General features: G+C 38.1%; 1 pseudogene; it reads right to left on the reverse strand.

Annotated features, from left to right (window-relative positions):
* Positions 1–5642, reverse strand: part of LOC149213178 (polygalacturonate 4-alpha-galacturonosyltransferase-like) — a 147592-nt pseudogene extending 141950 nt beyond the window's left edge.
* Positions 5643–19478: the final 13836 nt, after the last annotated feature.

Consider the following 19478-nt stretch of genomic DNA (forward strand, 5'->3'; position numbering starts at 1 on the left):
CCCATAGAAGGGCTTTTCAGTATGCATCGCATCTCCCGTGTGTATTTAGGTGGGATGTAGTGCACTTTGACCATGGAGCAGGTGAGATGGTCAAGTTTTGACCAATTCTGAGTAGTTTTCATGGAGAACTTTTGCGAGAAGATGTAATCAATTGACCTTGTTCTTTTAGAGGTTGGAACAACACTTTTAGGGACTTAAGAGCCCTTGTTTTATGGACATTTATGATTGGGGTTGCAGTGCCCAAAAATATCTATAACACTCCTATTGTCCTATGCTTCACCAACTTGAATCAGCGACTATGAAAGATTATTATTTCAAGGCAGATCACTTGACTACGCTCTCAACACGTTCCTCCAATTTGAAATATAAATCCAAAATATTTATCCATGCTAAGTCATGTTCGTTTCTATATTCCCAAAATGAACAAGATCCTTTTTTTGGATGATGATATTGTGGTGCAGAAAGATTTGATGCCCTTGTGGTCTGTACTTCTTCGTGGAAAGGTTAATGGTTTAGTGGGAACTTATGGAGAAAGCTTTCGCCGGTTTGAAAAATAACTTAATTTTTCCAATCCGCACATACCCAGGCACTTTGGTCCTAATGCTTGTGGTTGCGCATATGGGATAAATGTATTTGAACTCAAAGAATAGGAGAAAAGAGATATAACTGGAATATATCACAAGCAGCCGAAAACGGTAAGTGTGTAGTGTGGTTTATTTATGTTAATTCCTATGATGCTTACTTTAAAGTATTTGAAGTAAGTCTGAAGTAATTAGCTAGAAAACTTAATGGGTTTTTCTTTGTTCTATTTCTAAGTTTTTCTTTTATTGTATGTAAGAATGAGGATAGAGTGTTGTGGAAGCTTGGAACACTACCCCCTAGATTGAATGTTTTATGGCTTGACCCATCCTTTGGACAAGTCTTGGCATGTGCTAGGTTTAGGATATAATCCTGGCGTGGACTATTCAGAGATTGACAATATAGCTGTTGTTCATTACATTGGGAACATGAAACCTTGGTTAGAGCTAGCAATGACTAAGTGCAGGCCTTACTAGACAAAATATATAAAATATGATCATCCTTTCTTACAACAGTGCAATATAAATGAATAGTTGTGACCTCAATATTCATACTACAATAGATTGTCAAATATAAAGTGTAAATGCCCTTGATTCTCATTGATAATTCATTCTAATTCATTTGTTTTTGGAGTTCCACAGAAGGTTTCTAGTTTATGGCTTAATGAGTCAGGTTTTTGGTGGTGCAGTGGCCTAGCCAAGTTTAAGATTTAAAAATTTTATGTCCTCATTGTATTCCTTCATAGTTGGAAGTAAACTCCTATATAAGTATTCTTTTCTTTGTTAGTTAATATTTCTCTTTCATCAAGTAATTATAGAAATTGTTCTTCCAAGAACACAAAGAAGTACGAGACACAAAGATTTAGGCTTTCAAGGCAGGGCAAAACCTCTCAATAGGGGAAAACCCAACAATCCTCCTCTTATTGAATTTATTCAAAATGAAATATCCAACACAAGACCAAAGAGTCCCTCCAAGTCAACCCTCCTCTTTATGTCACGGTCAATAGTTGAGTCTCTCCCTAGTCAAAGTCAGAAGAAACTACTGAATTTATGTCCTTATTGCAGGTTTAGTCTCTTATTATAATACAATGACTTCCAATTACAGACTCTTTACCTTCTATTACTAATATTTGGCTACTATAGCAAACCCTTGACTCTTTACCACAGATATTCAGATCCTGTTGCAAATAGATAGCTTTTGATTGAGATTCGGATTAGTCATAGACTTTGGGTTCTTGAAGTGTTGTATACTTCTTTTTATGCTTAGTTTTTCTTCTCCCGTTGGATTACAAACTTCGAGCTTTTTCAGTTTCTTGGTTGCTGCCCAAAAGAGGTTGAATATAGGCTAAAACGCCTATATATCATTCTCCATGAGATTTTACTTAACTAAAGAAAGAGTGACTATGCCTAGATTCTTGCCTTTGTAATGTTGAAATGTCCCGCGATATTTTCCTGTGACAAGATGCAATAGCCCTAATTGGACAACACTGAAACTAGCTCAATTCAGCGTTTAACTACCATGACCAATTCCTTCATTTTCCCATAGCAGCTATGCTGCAATAATCTCACATGGAGCGAGGGTTAATTTTCACATGGACATCTCTCTTTTGACAATGAAGGCAATGTACTAGGATCTCATCTAATATATGTTCCTAAGGTATAATAAACTTATGTTGTATGAGTTATCATCATTCTTACTCCTTAGTTATATTATATGTGCTCCCTGTCTTTGTGCTCATGGCTGAAATAAATAACTCTCCATTGAATTTTTATTAGCATCATTCAGAAACTCTTGATTGATTGATGCTCAATGAAATGCATCAGCTCTGAGTTACTCATAATCCACTTTCTTGTTGAGTTAGAGATCAACTGCCACGGTTCTAGAGTTTTTGCATTTCCTCAAGGAGTTGCTAATATGGTTTCTGTACGACTGTTAAGAATTTGTCTCTCCTTACTTGGAGTGTTCTTAAGCGTTCTTGGGTGGATTTCTACTTACTAGAGTCGTTTCCCTCTCCCATGAGCATTATTTTCATTTGCTAGGTTGAGTTTGTGCTCAATCTTGGTTGTCGAAGAGGCCATAGCTACTAGACAAGGCCATACATAACTATAGGAGATCATTGGCTTTCCAATTTCCCTTCATTCCCTTAAATCCATCGAATACATGGGTGTTATAATCTACAAGGCAATGCATTCTTGATGTGTATTTATGGTCGAATGTAATTATATTAGAATGTTGTTAAACTAGATTCATTACTTGAGTGATTCAAATTATATGTTGTTCCATTGGTATTGGGAATTTTTACATGAGAACCCATTAACTACAATTATTCACCAATCCTATCCAGAGGTTGTTCTGTACTAGAATGATGATTATCCAGTATGATGTGTAAGGAGGATAAGGTTGAAGAAATGAATGAGGAGAAATCACATTCAAGGGGCAGTGTGGATGAAATTTGTACTATAGAAAAAGAAAATACAACAATATGGACAAATATGGACAAATTTTGATGAAGAACATGTAACATCAGCCAACTTCAATGAAAACACAAAGTGTGAATAGTTTGAGCTATCTGATTTCACACTTATTACATATTCAACTGGTGGATCTGTATCTTCTTGTATTGATAATATGGAAGATCAAGATTACATACAACAATGTATACAAACTTTTACCTTAAGGAAAAGTGTTGGGAAAAAGACCCTCAAGGAAAACTCCCCTGAGACAAGTATCAAGTGAATGAGAAAAAACTGTTGTAAAGATGCTAGCAGTCAATTGTCCAAGGGTGATTTTTGGATGCCCTCACAAGAACTAAAGATTGTATCCCACTATCCATATTGCCCATGATGTAAATAGTTATAATGTCGTGTTGAGTAGATTTTTGGCACACCTTTAAGGAGGTATCATTATCGAATGGGGACTAGAAATCTAAAATGTTATACATTGAATTAGATATAGGATTATATTTGTCTAGATGGGAAGGTTGATATTGTTTCAGCTTGTAGGAATTAATTATTGGAGAATACCCTATTGCAAAAGAAGCTTTGGGTTGAATGAAATTTGATGAACCTACTATAGAATATGTGACCTAAATTTTTTATTTTTAATATGTTTTTGCCTTATACTATTTCTTATGATGGATGGCATATGATATGTAGGAAGCTTTTCACTCTATAGAAGATATTTATGGCCTTGTGTATGGTCAAGAAGATTCCTAAATCTCAAATGATGAAAATATGCTATACAAAGTTAACAAAGATATTTTAGATATTAGAAAGTCGTTTGTATCATGCTTATGCATGGTACAAGCTCTATATCCTCTAGAAAAGCTACAACAAATAATTAGTATAGAGGGATTTGTAGCTGATGGCATCATCTGGATTATTGGCTACCATTTTGAAATGGGATGAGGGAAATGTGTAGAAAAATCATATTCTAGAAACCATTTATCTTTGGTTGGGAGTTTACCGATATTTCCCATGATGTAAATAGTTATAATGTCATGTTGAGTAGATTTTTGGCACACCTTTAAGAAGGTATCACTATCGAATGGGGGCCAGAAATCTAAAATGTTATCTATTGAATTAGATATAGGATTATATTTGTTTAGACGGGAATGTTGATATAGTTTGATCTTGTAGGAATTAGTTATTGTAGAATACCCTATTGCAGAGGAAGCTTCGGGTTGAATGAAATTTCATGAACCTACTATAGAATCTATGAGCTAAATTATTTTTTTTTAATATATTTTTCCTTATACTATTTCTTATGACAGATGGCATATGATATGTAGGAAGCTTTTCACTCTATAGAAGATATTTATGGTCTTATGTATGCTCAAGAATATTCCTAAACCTCAAATGACGACAATCTACTATTCAAAGTTAACAAATATATTTTAGATATTAGAAAGTCATTTATATCATGCTTATGCATGGTACAAGCTCTATATCCTCTATAAAAGCTACAATAAATACTTATCATAGAAGGATTTGTAGTTGATGGCATCACCTAAATTGTTGGATGCCATTTCTATTATGCCCTATGATCACAAGCATGGGGCTCACCAGTTTGAGCTGAAGAATGAGAAGGAAAGAAGTTCAAGGATGGCTAGTCTTCTAAGTTTTGGGATTTAGTTTGGATTCTAAAATGGATACCAGAGAAGAGGTAAGTTATTTCAATGGAAAGGCCTAATTTGATCTGTCACTGTTTGAGATGTTTGCATTTGTATAGTCTTTTCTAGTATAAGTATTATATTTCATGCTTAGTTCAAGGAGTTTTCTTCCAATATGTCTAATAATAATATGTTTTTTTGGCAGTTGTCACACTCAACACTTCTATCTGAAGTGGTAAGTAATAGGTACAAAGATCATTAAAGAGTTTATTTTTGAAATTAAGTCTTTCCTTGATGCTGCTGAGAAGTCAAAGCACACATATATTCTTCTAAGAACTTTTTATTCTTGTACAGGTTACCTCCCATATGTCTTTCCATATGTACCTTGTTACCTCCAAACTTGCAAGTAAACTGTTAGCTTCCATATGAAGAATTATTAGCCACTGAGATAGAAATCAATGTTTCACCTACCAAAGGTCCCAATGTTCAACATTGTAAGATATTTCTTGAAATGCATGATCCTTTCGCAAAAGTTCTCTACTAGAAACTCTCGTGCCCTGCAGAATGTCTCTATATTTGGCTGCACCAGATGCCCCATGACCACAAATTTAACTTGAACCTTTGTTTGACCCTCTAGAAATGGCTTATCCTGCATACTATATTTGTCATGATACCTTGCATGATCATGCTCATCATGTCGGTTTATTATTATTGGCTCCTCATTTGGTTCTCATAGAATGTCTTCTTCCTGGACTTTTTCACATGTGGGGATAAGTTTTTCACCCTCTTTGATTGTCAAACATGGATGTATTGGTGGACTGTTATCTATACCTGATTTCTCATACTTTATATGGATGTTCTCCTTGATATCTATAGACTCAACTACCTCATCATCAGGAGGAATTCCCTCCTTCCTTTCCTGATTTACTTTGTCAAGTTGATTGATTATCATCGACCTATCTGTAATTTTCTTTGAAAAACATAGTGTTGTTGCTCGCCATTTGTACTTGACTACTTGTATCCTTCATAGGTTCTCTTCTAAAAACCGATGAAACCAACTATGGTTGAATCTTCATGATCTGCCCTTGTTTCCTCTTATCACCTGGACATCAATGGTTAAGGGCCCAAGGTCCCTTACAGATAAAGCATAGTCCTCTCATCCTTAGTTCAGTATTGATGCATATTTTGTTCTTGCTTCCTCCATCAATCCTTATGAACTCTTTCGTAGTGAGCACCCTTTTGAGTAATTTTATGTTTTTCCTAACAAACTTGTTCACTAGATCATAGGATCCCTATGGTCCTTCCTCCAAATGGTCAACAATTTACATCTTAGTATCTTGCATATGTGAGCATGGCCTTCTAATAATAGAGACACAATATTTTGCATGCTTGTTTTGACATGGTCTGAATGAGCTAATGTAGTACTGGTATAAAAGTTATGGAGCAACTAAAATATCAACTCATCACATTCCAAATTCAATATGAATGTGCCAAAGTTGAATTCTGCCATGACTGTTAAAATTTCTACATCGGTTCTAAAAGGTAGGAAGCATGATGTTATTCAACCCTTTAAGGCCTTCCACTATCAACTACAATATCTCCCTCATAAGATCATTATTGTAAGACAATACTCAGGATGTTAAAGCTATGATCTTGCTGAGACGAGAAGCAATTGTGAGCTTGACCTCTTCACAAGGATGCTTCGAGAGTTTGGGTTGTATTAATGCAAGCATAGATGGCTTGAGATTCCAACTAAGTTTCCTCCATTATGGTTGCCCCACCTCTAAGAGTCATGTGTCTAATTCCTCCAATTTCTCAAGGTCTATGGTTGACTTTTTTAGTTGCAATTAAGATCTAAGTGCGAACAACATAGCTCCTATTCCTTGTCCTTCATTCACTTCCCAGGGGAATTTGTGTTGCATAATGGCATAGAGAAAAGGCCCCATGCTTCTTTTATTTTATCTAGAATTTTGTCCAAAATTTTATAAGTGTTTTTTGGGGAAAGTCCCATCTCCCCTCATACCAAAAAGCATGAATACAATAATTCTTCAATGGATTTCACCCCAAGATAAGGTAAATACAAACTTGATTGGTAATAGTAAGATGATTGTACCACCGGCTTCCATTCCTATTCCCTTTTTTTTTTAGCACAAAATCTCCTTTCTATCGTCAAACTCCAAAATTTGAAAAACCCCTTGTCAAATGCTAAAACCAATCAAAATTTTCAAAACTATAAACATGGTTTAGTCCATAACCTACCATCTTTCATGCTTCCACACTGAGATTTTTTAGCGGAAAATCTGTCTAGATGGAAAGAGAATCAGTTTTTATTTAAAGACTTAGATCTTCATACGCTAATCAAGAGTCTGTGGACCCAATAATTATGCCCTCGCGAGTGATCAATGGATCATGTGTGACATTGAATTTGATGTTAGAGGTTTCAAATCTATAGGCATAAGACTATATTCGACAAAGATAAACCTCTACACCAATCTAGCCACATAATGCAACATACTATGTAACAAAAAAGGCATAGAATTACTTTATTTAATTATGATGATCCACCACGAAATCTTTTGATGAAATATAATTTACTCGATTCCACAAAAACACGGTGTCTTTGCCTCTATGACTAATGTGTGAGTGATCTTGATGTAGCGAGATCAATTTATCTAATGCAATAAAACAAATACTTTGGCGTGCACCTGAAGAGGACCATGGTTGGCTCCTTGACTGACGCTACGGTAAAACTAATCTGGTCTCCGCTATTAAGAGTGATGACAACTTTGGCTCCCATAATGAATTGATGGTCAATGACAAAACCGAAGCCTATGAAACTTTCTTGGCTCCTTCCTGTGCTTAGAGGGTTGTGGTGATAGTGCAATGCCCACGCTATGTCCACTTCCTTTCACCTAGAACAGATATGGGGACACTCAACTCCTTTCTCTGCTCAGACAGTTGTTATGATAGTGTCTTGGCAATGCGACCAATGCTCAGGCTATATCAACTAATCACCATGCAACACTCATACTCCCTTTCACCTTCCATTGAAATGAATCAGAGTCTGAAACTAATCTAACACCTATATTCATTAGATGGCTTGGTGTTCATTTTAACACAAAAAATTACCCTCCTCACGACCTCGACTGCTACTGAGAAACATCATACTTTAGATCAGCAATGCGATTATCTGGTTTTGAGTGCCTTGAATTCACTTCTGTCAGTGGTAGAGTCCCATGTAATTGTTTCAATGGGACTTCGTGATTTTTGGCTGACCTCCTTACTCTAGTGATTTGAATACTCCCTTTCTTGGTGAGGTGCCTCCCGGAAGGTGAAACGGTGGATGACACCATTGTTGACCTGATCCATGGCTTAGCAGTGTCGGTAGAGTGTTTTGATGCAATCTATGCTTATGGCTATTGGTTCTATCCTCAATGGCCCTCAGATTCACTTGCTAAAGAAAATATATTTCACCCTCTCTCGCTATTTAACTTGGTCCCCATTGATGAAAGTGTTATCACCAAAAAATGATCATCTTGCCTAATTTACTAGATGGATCAAACTACACCATGTAAAGTCAATTTTACCATAGTAAAATTTCTTTCACCGTGAGAAATTACTTAATAAACCACCTTTGTTATGTAATTTATAATCAAACCCATGAAGAATAATTAAATAAATCACCATTTATTTTATTTTCTTCAAGGAATAATTAATTAAACCACTTTTCAATTATTATTCCTTGTCAAATTTGACTAAATCCCTTAGTAATAATTAAATAAATCATTATTTATTTATTATTCCTTAACCAATTTCTTGAGATGATAAATAAATCATTTATTTATTTATTATTTCTAAATAAAAGTTTAAATATGTTTTCCCTCCTAACCATATATAATAAAATATTCCAAGTGGTTATTCCAAGAATGGTGTTAATAATATTTTATTATTGCTCATTATTCGAGGATAACTCAAAATTTTGTTATAAATACAGGGGTTTTCCATTCAATATTCACTTTCAATTATTTTTGTTCTTGCACTCATTGTTGTAACTCTTATTATTTTCATTGCTGCACACCATTTCTCTGCCATTTGAGTTCCCATTAAGCTCAAACATTTTATTTGTTGGGTTTTCACATTATAGAGGAGAGAGACTCTACACAAGCTGAAGATGTTTTAGGATAGACAAGAACCCATCCCATAGAGGGGGTCTGGGAAAATTTATTTGTTCCCTTCATAGGTGTTATAATAAAATATATTCTTTGTATATCTGGTTCCCATTAGATAATTGGAGTTGATTACTATTTCTTTTTGTTATTTAACTATGATTGTGTCATAGGTGAGGACTTTGCTAGATTTTGCTTCTATAATTTGCTGCAAATCTACAATGTTTAGTAGCCATTTATATTGTTCAGACTGTTTTTCATCTGTAGTCTTAAGTGGTTCTTTTCATACATCTTGAGACGAAAACACTACAACAAAATTGGCAACTCCATTGGCTTTTTACTTAAGATCTAGAAACTTGGGTGACATTCAGTTTTCGAGTTAGGGTTTCTTATTTGTTCAGACTCTTAATGTTATTTACTAGCTTTCTAACCTAGATATGTCAAATTTCTAACTTTTGCAAGTTTTCTGGTCTTTCCGCATGTCACAGGAACGAGTTGCGACAGAGATGGTAGTTTTTCTTCAGATTTTCCGACTAGGAGTCAAGGATCAGAAATCACACTTTTTAACCCAAAATGTGCGATCTCGAGTCTAGAGTGCATATTTCACCCCAAAAACTGTGATCCCCCCTAAAAATAACTTAGTACCAGCGATTTTAGGGTTTCTGAGTTTTTATCAGATCTGTTTCTGGGTTTTGTCGAGAGCTATGTGTTGGGTTGTTTGACCTTTGTCTCATCCTGCTTAGGCCTTGATCTACTCTGATTTACTCATCAAAGTGGAATTTATCCCCTTAGGGGTTCCAGTATGCTTCGACCTTTATAGGAGGAGTTTAGCTGAGTAAGAAGTCTGAGTTTCTCCAGCACTTTCAGCCATATTTTCCAGATCTGTACCCTTTTCTTTCAGATCTCCAAATATAGGTTGTTTCCATCCATGGTTTCATATTAAACCTTGTTTGGTCATTGGCCTTAGGGTCCCATCGATTGCCCTAGGATTTACACCGATCTCCCTATCTTTTTGTAGCGATCCTCCTCTCTAATTTTTTGTTGTTGCTGCACCACTTTCCAGTAGCCTAGTGTCATTTCATCCCAGTCACATTGACACTTAGATCCCTTGAAATTTTTAGTGTGTTTTCAGTCGATTTCACCACCAACCAGCACAGTGTTTGCAAATTCAGTTTGGGTGGGGTTTAGTTAATGGTTTTGTTGTTCATTTACTATTGTTAATTTTAGTTTATTTTCAACAATCTTTTTTCTATTTTACAAACACGATCTGCGCTTATTTAATAAATACATTTGCACACACAAGCACACCTTAAGCGAAGGGCAGTTGGTTTACACCCCCAAGGTAAGACTGAACATAATAAATTTATCTCCCCTCATCTAGTTAAAGTCATATTGTTTATCTCCCTTCACCATTTTCATGTCACATGTTCTTACCACCATTGTGCCACCAAGGCGTTTATCACAGAGACTCTTATAGATTCATCCCCATTTTCCACTCAGGCATATTACTCCTCCCCACTGGGTTCGAGTTCATAGCCCTCTGAGCCCCCATACTGACTCTTCTCCTGGTTCATCTAATTCCGAGTCTCCTTCACCACATATTGTCACCATGTTTGGACCCACAACTGGTGTAGGAACCCAGCCTGGTGTTGGCTCTAGTTCTACCCTAGTGATCACATATAGAGGAGTAATCTCATGAACCGTTTAGAAAACTCCCATACTCCCTTTTATGGCTGGCTTACATCTACTGGATTTTAACCAGTTGATAAAGGACCCAATACACCACGATGTTGGTTGGCATGCTATGCCGACTAAGCTTCGCTCAAATATCACAAAGTTTGAGGGTAATTCTGGAGAGTATCCTACCGATCATGTTCACTCCTTCCACATGTGGTGTTCATCCAACTCCATTACTGATGACTTCATTCATTTTCAGTTGTTCCAACACACACTCACTAGAGATGCTACAAAATGTTATGTAGACTAGCCTGCCACATTTCATTCCATTTTCGTGATGCTTGTTAATTGTTCCTCTCATATTTCTAGCTACCTCTATGATACGACACTGGTAAAAAGATATTGACCTCATTGTGTCAGTCCTCTACCACTCGCCTTTCCAACCATGTTCAAGAGTGGTGTAGAAGGAGGAGAACATGTTGTACCTCACACTTCAAAGACCGTGTCTATCTAGATTGGTTTCTTAGGAGCCTTTTAGCACCCATTGGAAAAGATGCCGCGTCCCATTTCCCTCAGACTGAGGAAGAAGCTCTCCGAACCGCTCTAAGATATGACCTGATTTATGTGCAATCTGGTTATGTTTATACCATCATTCCAAACCTTCCACATCCTGGAGGTTCCAATGCACTGGGGGAATCTCACGTTGCTGACGAGATTGTTCGAACCCTTTCACATCATTCCCTATATACTCAACAAATTTATGGCCATCCACACTGGGGCACCAGTTCCTCCAACACTTATGCCCCCCCTGCTAGCAACATGTTTTCAGGGCCCCAACCTATCTACCAAACCATTGCTCCTCCTTATGAATAGTCGAGCATTCCAGCCCCTTAAGCATTAACATCGCAGCCTCCTATGCATCCTCAGCCCCTGCAGCTACTGCTCCCTTAGGGTCAGGTGTTTGCACAATAGAGTGAAACCAATCCCTAAAATTTGAAGAAAAATAATAAGGGGAAGGGTAACAATGGTAACAAGAGTAACCAGGGTAATCAAGGTAATCAACCTAGTAAATCCCAAGGGAACCAGCCTAACACCAGAAACTAGCCACATGGAAGCCAACCTAAGAAAAACAAGGCTAATCGTATGAACAAGCCTTGTGCATGTTGTGGTTTACATGACCATTATACACATGAGTGTGCTATCTTACCCTAGATGTGCCAAATGTGGGAAGCTCAAGCAACTTCTAGAGGCCAACAATTGCCTTAGAATCCTACACCATCTCAACCGACAGTGCTTACAAATCCTTTCCCTCAACAAGGATTTGTTTCTTCTCAACCTCACCCAGGTCAAGCAGCCCACCCTCCCCAACCTTCTAGTTCTGGTGACTACCAGGTCCTCATGATGAGGTATGATGAGGTTAATCCCTTCGATATCAACATGAAAACTCGATCGCGTCAATATGATAAGCCATCAACTTCACCCGTCACTGAGTCCAAAGCCAAAGCTTCTACTGAGCCTCTTATGATATCAGATGTTCAATTACAGATCCCTCAACCTGAAGTTGAGGCAATTCCAAAGATCCCAAAGGGACCCTTACGCCATAACATGGCTTCTAACCGGGTTGCCCACACATATAGTATAGTAGTTGACTTAGCGCAATCACCTACCGCCATGTCAACGTTGGATGTACTCCAGTCATGCCCTTCTCAAAAGAAAGCTCTAATAACTTCTTTGGGTGTAGTAGATCCTTCTGATGATCATTTGATTGTCTTTCTAGTTGATACATCAAAACATCCCCCATTACCTTCCTCTGTTGCTTTCTAGGTACTAGTCCGAGTCCATAATGTCATCATCTCCCGATGCATTACTGATGATGGTGCATCCACCTATGTGATGTCCGCTACCATTTAGAAAAAAAATTAGTCACTTGAGTTGTCCAGCTCCACCATCACATTGCATGCTTGGGACAGACACTCCTCCTAGCCTCTTAGCATGTACCACAACTATCCATGACCCTTGCGGTCAAGATTGTCCATGTAGTTATTGATGTTATTGATGCCCTTTTAGATTACAACATTCTCTTGGGTTGTAGTTACATATATTCCATCCCAGCTGTCACATCTACAGTTTTCCGCAAGCTGTGCTTCCCCCATGAAGGGAAAATCGTTACCATAGATCAGTTGACTTACTATGAGTCAGCATCTGTGACATCCCCCGAGTCCATTATCTCATTAGTGTTAGATAAGAAGTCTTCAACTCCTCTCATTGGTGTTTCACTAAGAGTCTATAAAGATTCCTCATTGTTGGGTTCTTTCCCTGGTCCTCCCCCTCTCATCTTAGAGCCTAAATCTTTCAGCGTCACGGGTTTTCCTCAAGCAGTCTGGTACATTCGATCCACAACGAGCTCCTCCACACTGTGTAGTTACCATCCCAGCTGAGCCATCCATTTCCACCCCCCATGACCTCCTCCATTTGTGGGTGCCTCTCCTATCTTCACCCAAGAACTGTTCCTCCAGGTCTCAACCATCCAGGAGTTGTTAGGACATTACCTTGCAGGTCAGATACCTTTCTTTTTCCCCCTCCCACAATATTTTATCTACCTTTTATGGCTTCATTGGTCAGCTAAGACCTTATCGTGCTCTGACCCTGGTTCAACTGGTCCCTATGGCCCCTACCACTACTTTAGTTCCATCACAACCTCAAGAGAAACTCAAACTTGTTGCGAAAGCATCTAGACAGAGGGGAAAAGCTAAGAGGAAAGAACCTAAGGAAAAGGCTCCCCAACCTCCTCCAGTCCCCAAGACCCCAAAGTCATCACCCCGTGCAATTTGTGTAAATTTATGGGGCACACGAGCAATAATTATCCTAAGCTTCCTCATCTCAAACCTTTGGTTCATGAAATGTTCCCTGATTCAAATAACCATAAAGTTCATGTTAACTTAGCGGGTCCACCCAAGAAACTCACAACGTTATGCAAAAATCATGCTTGTTCCGTGTGTGATCGTCATGGTGACTACTCCCATTGTTGTCCTCATCTCAACGAATTTTGTGATTTCCTTAAGGCACTTCACAAATACAAGACCACTCATAATGGATCACCTTCTCCTCTTCCTGTGGATTTTTCTACTAATAGTAAACCAGATTATGGGGAATCTGGTCCCACCATCATGATCCCTTCCCCAGATGTCGAGATGACGGACACCATGGGCCATATCCTTTACCTGTAATCATCCTTGAGTTCCTCATAGGCAATCCTTTCTGAGGTTTTTGAGCACGCTTCTATTCAACCTCTTTCGATAGAATCCCAAGTCTCAACATACATAGATCCTTCATCTACTATCTCATCATCTACCATTCCATATGATGCATATGTGAACCTTCTTTCTCAGGTTGACGCACTAGGTACCGTGTCGCATGATGTAGTCAATATTCCTCTCCTCCGCTCCTCTTCCATTTTTATGAGGACATCATGGAAGCTATGTCTACCTGTAATTACCCTTGCACTTAGGCAAGGGGGAACATTTTTTGGAGGATTCTAAAGGCCATTTCCTTCCTAATAATCCCAATGCAACCTACATGAAGAAATTTTTCTCATAGCTTATCTCTTTGATTTGCATGTGTTTATTTCTGTCATGAATTTAGGTAGGATGCATCATCTCATCTATCGTCTTTTGCACCTTTTAGATGGATCCATCATCCACACCATATATCGGTCATGTTGATGGTGCAAGTCGCTTCTCTAGGAATATAGCCTCAATAGCCTGAGCCATTTTTACCCCCTTGCATACATTAGTCTTTTCGAATGACGTGTGCATTGGATCTGCCACCAATAACCAGGCCGAATATGATGCAGTGATAGGTTTGTTAGTCGACTCCCTTTCTCATCACATCCTTCATCTTCATGTTTGTTTATATTCATTGCTACTTGTCATGCAATTGAATGGTGTGTATCATGTGCATAACCAAGTCATATTTAGAAATATTTGTGTGTTAAGCTGTTGGTATGTGAATTTGAAACCATTACTTTGAGTCAAGATCCTAGAGCCCAAAATAGCTATGTAGATACCATTGCAAATAACATTCTATATTGGAATTTATCACATGTATACCACAGAAGACAACCATAAACAAAACACATGGCGAACCATCATCGTCATCTAAAAATGCATAATCATATTATGTATTATATAAGTGTTCGGAGCCCATAGCTCTAAATACATCCGACATGCCTATAACATGTTACAAAAATAAAAATCAAAGGGACCCACATGTCCCCATATCTAGTCACTATTCGAAGGATCACCCACCAAAGGCTCTGCCCCACCTGCATGTAGATCACGTACTACATGACCAGCCATCGCCATGCGCCGCATGATACCTCACCACTCTAAGGGAAGGTCGTTACACTCATATATGTATCGATCGTCTAGCTCATGCCATCCATGGTCAGAAACTTTGGTCAAGAGTACCCCACATCTACGGTGTAGATAAACGAGTAGCACACTAACCTCTAGACCCTGACAAGATGACGATGTTCCCCAATCTGTGGCCACAGGCGCTATGTCTCGTCCTGCATTTCTTGCCAGTTTTACTGGTGCTATGTCTGCATGCCACATATCTTACACTTAGTATCATATACATGTGATAAAAATATGAAATGCACCATAAAAATAGCAACTTAACTATTACTGTTTGGTCCCCATGCTTGCCTGAGCGAAAGCGGCAAGTCAAGATCTCCCTGATAGTTCATCCTGCTATAAGGATAATCATCAATCTAGAGGGGCATCTAATCCCAATGTTCAAAAAATGTGGGTTGGAATACCCATCTGACTCCCCATCCTCCTCTCCGCAGTAGCTGCCCCCAGTGGTGGATCCTAGGCTCCTGTGGGCCCCCATATCAGATCTATACATGAGGAAGGATGGTGGGTATCTTATCAAAGAAGAATGCGCACAGTACCGTACCAGAAACATAGTCATGGCTCACCAGCATAGACTTAACTATCATTTCACTGATTACAGCATCATCTCAGCCCAACCATAGTAGGTCCTAGCCAAAACGCTCTCAACCAGCATCATCTTCCCACCAGTGATGTGGTGGAATGCATGGCTGCCCAAGTCCCGTAGCATAGCTGCGGAAACAACCTATGTCTCTAGCTGGTCTAGATCACCAATCGGGATAGTCGTGCCCTTCACATTCACATCCTGTGGACAATGGTGCTCCACAAACTTTGTAATGTTCCTCCCACAAGGAAACACCAGATGTATATCCCACACCACTTTGAGGGGAGGAAGTCCGGTGAAGAAATAAATATCCTGTAATGTGAGCTCAATATTGTGCCCCTCCACAACAAATACCTAATGGTTTGGATCCCAATAGCTGACAATTCTCAATAGCAAGGGCTCACCTGCCCTCATCAATGGGTTGTCTACCAACTTGAGAACCCTATTGCAAGTCAATGCCCCTTAAACCCCCTAATCCATCTGAATTTTGGATTGGAGGGTATCCAAGTCTCACTCACACCAGTTGATTTTTAGCTCTACCATGCCTGCAAAACGCCACATGTCTTGTCAGTTGAGAGAAGAAAACATTGGTCTACACTAATCAACCTACAACCCCCACCAAGCGAGAAAACCACTACTCTTTTCAACCCCAAATCGCAGTTTTATGCCTAGAAAGCGTGAGCTCATAGGTTTTCACTTATTTCCTGTGATCCAAATTACACTTCTAGGCACATAAAGTGTGATTAGACCATGAAGAGGAGCAAGGGTCTCCCAGGGAATTGCCAGGAGCCAAAAATCATGAAAGAGATAACTGAAATTGTAGAGATGAGTAAGGCCACCTACCTGAAAGTCGTAGATCTTCATTTTGATGGCCAATTTTTCTGCTATAATCTTGACAAGATTTAGGGCCTTTTCCTCCTCTCCAAATTTATCACAACTCACTTAAAAAATGAATTCCAATTGGAGGGAAATTTTCCTTTCATAGAAAAATCCACAATTTTTCTGTCACCCGGTTTGACCAAATGGTAGCTCAACTTGATGAACCATAAACATCATTGTAAATCTCTCATCGAGTAATATAATGAGTCTTTCTCAGTTTGGATGATTTAAAACTTCACTAGGAAGCCATTTTTCCAAGAAGGGTCACTTCATCGCCTCTCAAAATCAGATTTCTTCATATGCGACGATTCTAATTTGGGGACCTCCTTCCCTTGGAACTTGTCATCTCATGTGTCAATTTTCGTTATGTATAACCATCATTTACTCATTTTTTCATGGTCCCTACCGAGCCTATTATGTGTGGCAACGTCATCAAGTCACCCTTGTTCAGAGCATCCGTGATGAGTCACCCTTGCATCCATGGAGTCTGTTTCGTATCCCATTATATCATGTCATAGTATTCCATCCATATTTTGATAACGTTCATCCTGTCTTGCCCATTTTGGCCCATAGTCATACTATTCGCATCCCATCCAGAGTTGAGTCAGTTGCTGTCAGGTCAACCATGCACTTTATGCTCTGACAAGGAAAGTCATCTATTTGTCCCTCAATCCCTCATTTTCCATTATACCTAGTGTCAGTTCATCAATCACATTACTATTTTCCCTCATACCTTAGTTGAGTATCCTCATTGCCTCACCTATCGTGGGCCCTATTTTGTCGACATCAGCTCATTTATTCCATAAGAATGACCTAGAGGGCGGTGCATCTTGGTTCCATCTTCCATTCTTGTTAGGTACTTTGGATTGAGTAGAGGGACTCATTATTTCCCTTTGACTTGGTTGTTTCATGTTTGTGATCCATACACTCGATGGTCCAATGATGCAATAGATTGTACCAGTGGTTCCCAGGTGTGAGTGAGATGCTTGAGACCTAATGAGGCGGTGGCTCTTCAGGTAGCCCCCCCCATGCTCGGATGCATTCCTATTATGCTACAACCTTAGATGTAGTTCTACAAATATAATGGGTTTGGTTCCTACCAATCACAGTGTTCATAGCATGCACATCTCCTTCAAATGATCCATTTAGTTTTGCAGATCCCTTCCTTGTTCAACAGGGCTTCTTCGGTTCTTCTACCCTCCCTCCAACCCATTTTTTGAGGGAAGGGCCATTATATCTCATGTAATCAGTTCATATTATATACAATCCTGGCTCATACTTTTCCATGTGCACTATATATATGGGACACATTATATTATTTTCTGACTCAGTTATGGCAACATGTCAGGTACCATTCAGCACACCATTATTTTTATACTAAGTTATCTCGGTGGGTATATGTATGCCTCCCCTGCCTCATTGAGGTTTGGTACCACAACATAAAAGGTGACTTGCATTGGTCTCGCCCCCTCTGTCCCTATCCTCCTGCTTTAGTTGTATTGGTCTCTCTCTCTCTCTCTCTCTCTCTCCACTTTGTTGTGTAGTGATTATGTCTTTACAACACAGTTCAGTCATATGTTTTCAGCCTAACACTCGTACTTTGGGGGGAAATATGTTAGAACCAAAATATTGATCATCTAGCCTAATTTACTAGATGGATCGAACTACACCATGTAAAGTGAATTTTACAATAGTCAAATTTCTTTCACTGTGAAAAATTACTTAATAAAGAACCTTTGTTAAGTAATTTATAATTACACTCATGCAGAATAATTAAGTAAATCACTATTTATCTGATTTCCTTTTAGGAATAATTAATTAAACCATTGTTCAATTATTATTCCTTGTCATATTTGACCCAATTATGAAAAATCAATAGATAAATTATCAATTCTATTATTTTTCTCTATGAATAATTAATTATTATTCCTTGTCAAATTTGAAAAATCCCTTGGGAAAAATTAAATAAATCATTATTTCTTTATTATTCCTTAACCAATTTGTTGAGATGATAAATAAATCATTTATTTATTTATTATTTCTAAATAAAAGTTTAAATATTTTTTCCCTCCTAACCAAATACAATAAAATATTCCAAGTGGTTATTCCAAGAATGGGGTTAATAATATTTTATTATTGCTCATTAATCAAGGATAACTCAATATTTTGTGATAAATAGAAGGGTTTTCCATTCATTATTCACTTTTGACTATTTTCGTTGTTGCACTCACTATTGTAACTCTGATTATTTTCATTGGTGCACTCCATTTCTCTGCCATTTGAGTTCCCATTAAACTCAAACATTTTATTTGTTGGGTTTTCACATTATAGAGGAGAGAGACTTTGAAGAGGATGAAGAAGTGTGTGGATAGCCAAGAACCCATCCCATAGAGGGGGACAGGTAACATTTATTTGTTCCCTTCATAGGTGTTATAATAAAATCTATTCTTTCTATATATAGTTTCCATTGGATTATTTGAGTTATTATTATTTCTTTTTGTTGTTTAACTATGATTGTGGCATAGATTAGGACTTTCACAGGTTTTGTTTCTATCATTTGTTGCAGATCTATAATTTTTGGTAGCCATTTATATTATTGATACTGTTTATCATCCACAGTCTCAAGTGGGTTCTTTTCGTACATCTTTGAGAAGAAAACACTACAAGAGAAAGAATTCTGGAAAATCCGTGGAGCAAGGACCCTTGAAACCGTCAGTATTTGGAAGAGAAATGTGGCCTCCAAGTGATCAATCTCCAAGTTCGGCTATGGGTTCAACCTCAATCCTAGGGTGACCTTGATTAAACAATTTATATTCTTCCTTGGGATCAAGTTTAGAAACTCGACCTTCCAACCTTTGCAATTTGACCTCTTTTACCTCCAATGAAATCAATCCACAATTATTTTAGGGAGACATTTTAGATCTATGAGCAAGTTAAAAATGGCATTGAAAGGCAAGGTCTCTTCCTTAGATTTAAATGATCCAGCCTCTTTCCAATATAGATTACAAAAATATATTCATACCATTGATCTTGAAATGAAACAGATATAATCTGATATGATACTT

Source organism: Pinus tabuliformis, chromosome 1_1 (genome assembly GCF_031772625.1).
Source record: "Pinus tabuliformis cultivar Carrire ecotype Pingquan chromosome 1_1, CPIR1, whole genome shotgun sequence".
Taxonomy (NCBI): Eukaryota; Viridiplantae; Streptophyta; class Pinopsida; order Pinales; family Pinaceae; genus Pinus; species Pinus tabuliformis.